Source organism: Arachis hypogaea, chromosome 10 (genome assembly GCF_003086295.3).
Source record: "Arachis hypogaea cultivar Tifrunner chromosome 10, arahy.Tifrunner.gnm2.J5K5, whole genome shotgun sequence".
Lineage (NCBI taxonomy): Eukaryota > Viridiplantae > Streptophyta > Magnoliopsida > Fabales > Fabaceae > Arachis > Arachis hypogaea.
In genome coordinates this window covers 37,808,237-37,811,122 of record NC_092045.1, presented here as the reverse complement: position 1 = coordinate 37,811,122, position 2,886 = coordinate 37,808,237, and the positions used below count along the sequence as shown (strand labels likewise).

Below are 2,886 nucleotides of genomic sequence, written 5' to 3'. Positions count from 1 at the left end.
TTCTTTATTGTCACTAGCTTGACAGAGGACTCTCATGGAGTCTCAGAAATGCTCAGAACCGTGTTGGAACCTCCCAACACCAAACTTAGAGTTTGAATGTGGGGGTTCAACACCAAACTTAGAGTTTGGTTGTGGCCTCCCAACACCAAACTTAGAGTTTGACTGTGGGGGCTCTTTTTGGCTTTGTTTTGAGAGAAGCTCTTCATGCTTCCTCTCCATGATGACAGAGGGATATCCTTGGGCCTTAAACACCAAGGATTCTTCATTCACTTGAATGATCAACTCTCCTCTATCAACATCAATCACAGCCTTTGCTGTGGCTAGGAAGGGTCTGCCAAGGATGATGGATTCATCCATGCACTTCCCAGTCTCTAGGACTATGAAATCAGTATGGATGTAATGGTTTTCAACTTTCACCAGAACATCCTCTACAAGTCTATAGGCTTGTTTTCTTGAGTTGTCTGCCATCTCTAGTGAGATTTTTACAGCTTGCACCTCAGAGATCCCTAATTTCTCTATTACAGAGAAGGGCATGAGGTTTACACTTGACCCTAAGTCACACAAAGCCTTCTTGAAGGTCATGGTGCCTATGGTACAAGGTATAGAAAACTTCCCAGGATCCTGCCTCTTTTGAGGTAGTTTCTGCCTAGACAAGTCATCCAGTTCTTTGGTGAGCAAAGGGGATTCATCCTCCCAAGTCTCATTTCCAAATAACTTGTCATTTAGCTTCATGATTGCTCCAAGGTATTTAGCAACTTGCTCCTCAGTGACATACTCATCCTCTTCAGAGGAAGAATACTCATCAGAGCTCATGAATGGCAGAAGTAAGTCCAATGGAATCTCTATGGTCTCAGTTTGAGCCTCAGATTCCCATGGTTCCTCATTGAGGAACTCACTGGAGGCCAGTGGACGCCCAGTGAGGCCTTCCTCAGTGGCGTTCACTGCCTCTTCTTCCTCCCAGAATTCGGCCATGTTGATGGCTTTGCACTCTCCTTTTGGATTTTCTTCTGTATTGCTTGGGAGAGTACTTGGAGGGAGTTCAGTAATTTTCTTGCTCAGCTGACCCACTTGTCCTTCCAAATTTCTAATGGAAGACCTTGTTTCAGTCATGAAACTTTGAGTGGTTTTGATTAGATCAGAGACCATGGTTGCTAAGTCAGAGGTATTCTGCTTAGAACTCTCTGTCTGTTGCTGAGAAGATGATGGAAAAGGCTTGCCATTGCTAAACCTGTTTCTTCCACCATTATTGTTGTTGAAACCTTGTTGAGGTCTCTGTTGATCCTTCCATGAAAGATTTGGATGATTCCTCCATGAAGGATTATAGGTGTTTCCATAGGGTTCTCCCATGTAATTCACCTCTTCTATTGAAGGGTTCTCAGGATCATAAGCTTCTTCCTCAGATGAAGCTTCCTTAGTACTGCTTGGTGCATTTTGCATTCCAGACAGACTTTGAGAAATCATATTGACTTGTTGAGTCAATATTTTGTTCTGAGCCAAAATGGCATTCAGAGTGTCAATCTCAAGAACTCCTTTCTTCTGACTAGTCCCATTGTTCACAGGATTTCTTTCAGAAGTGTACATGAATTGGTTATTTGCAACCATTTCAATCAGTTCTTGAGCTTCAGTAGGCGTCTTCTTCAGATGAAGAGATCCTCCAGAAGAGCTATCCAAGGACATCTTGGACAGTTCAGAGAGACCATCATAGAAAATACCTATGATGCTCCATTCAGAAAGCATGTCAGTGGGACATTTTCTGATCAATTGTTTGTATCTTTCCCAAGCTTCATAGAGGGATTCACCTTCCTTCTGTCTGAAGGTTTGGACTTCCACTCTAAGCTTACTCAATTTTTGAGGTGGAAAGAACTTTGCCAAGAAGGCATTGACTAGCTTTTCCCAAGAGTCCAGGCTTTCTTTAGGTTGAGAGTCCAACCATGTTCTAGCTCTGTCTCTTACAGCAAAAGGGAATAGCATAAGTCTGTAGACCTCAGGGTCAACCCCATTAGTCTTGACAGTGTCACAGATTTGCAAGAACTCAGCTAAAAACTGATGAGGATCTTCCAATGGAAGTCCATGGAACTTGCAATTCTGTTGCATTAGAGAAACTAATTGAGGCTTAAGCTCAAAGTTGTTTGCTCCAATGGCAGGGATAGAGATGCTTCTCCCATAGAAGTCGGGAGTAGGTGCAGTAAAGTCACCCAGCACCTTCCTTGCATTGTTGGCATTGTTGTTGTTTTCGGCTGCCATTTGTTCTTCTTCCTTGAAGAATTCGTTCAGGTGCTCTAAAGAGAGTTGTGCTTTGGCTTCTCTTAGCTTTCTCTTCAAGGTCCTTTCAGGTTCAGGATCAGCCTCAACAAGAATGCCTTTGTCTTTGCTCCTGCTCATAAGAAAGAGAAGAGAACAAGAAAATGTGGAATCCTCTATGTCACAGTATAGAGATTCCTTTAAGCGTCAGAGAAAAAGAAAAGTAGAAGACAGAAGTGGAAAATTCGAACTTATCAGAGAGAATGGAGTTCGAATTTTGCATTAAAGGATAGTGTTAGTCCATAAATAGAAGGATGTGAGAAGGAGGGAAGTCATTTTCGAAAATTAAGTGAAACATTTTGAAAACATTTTTGAAAAACATCACTTAATTTTCGAAAATGAAAATAGAAAAGAAATCAAGTGATTTTTGAAAAAGATTTTGAAATTAGAAATCAAAAAGATTTGATTGAAAACTATTTTGAAAAAGATGTGGTTAAGAAGATATGATTGATTTAAAAAAAAGATGTGATTGAGAAGATATGATTTGAAAGACATTTTAAAAAAAAGATTTGATTTGAAAATTAAAAACTTGACTAACAAGAAAAGATATGATTCAAACATTAAACCTTTCTCAACAGAAAAGGC

The 2,886-nt window shown here is 40.4% G+C and overlaps 1 non-coding gene across 1 annotated transcript; it reads left to right on the top strand.

Moving 5' to 3' along the window:
• Positions 1–1,731: 1,731 nt before the first annotated feature.
• Positions 1,732–1,839, top strand: LOC112718683 (small nucleolar RNA R71). The gene has a single exon (XR_003161012.1). It is a non-coding gene; the product is annotated as a small nucleolar RNA R71 (small nucleolar RNA).
• Positions 1,840–2,886: the final 1,047 nt, after the last annotated feature.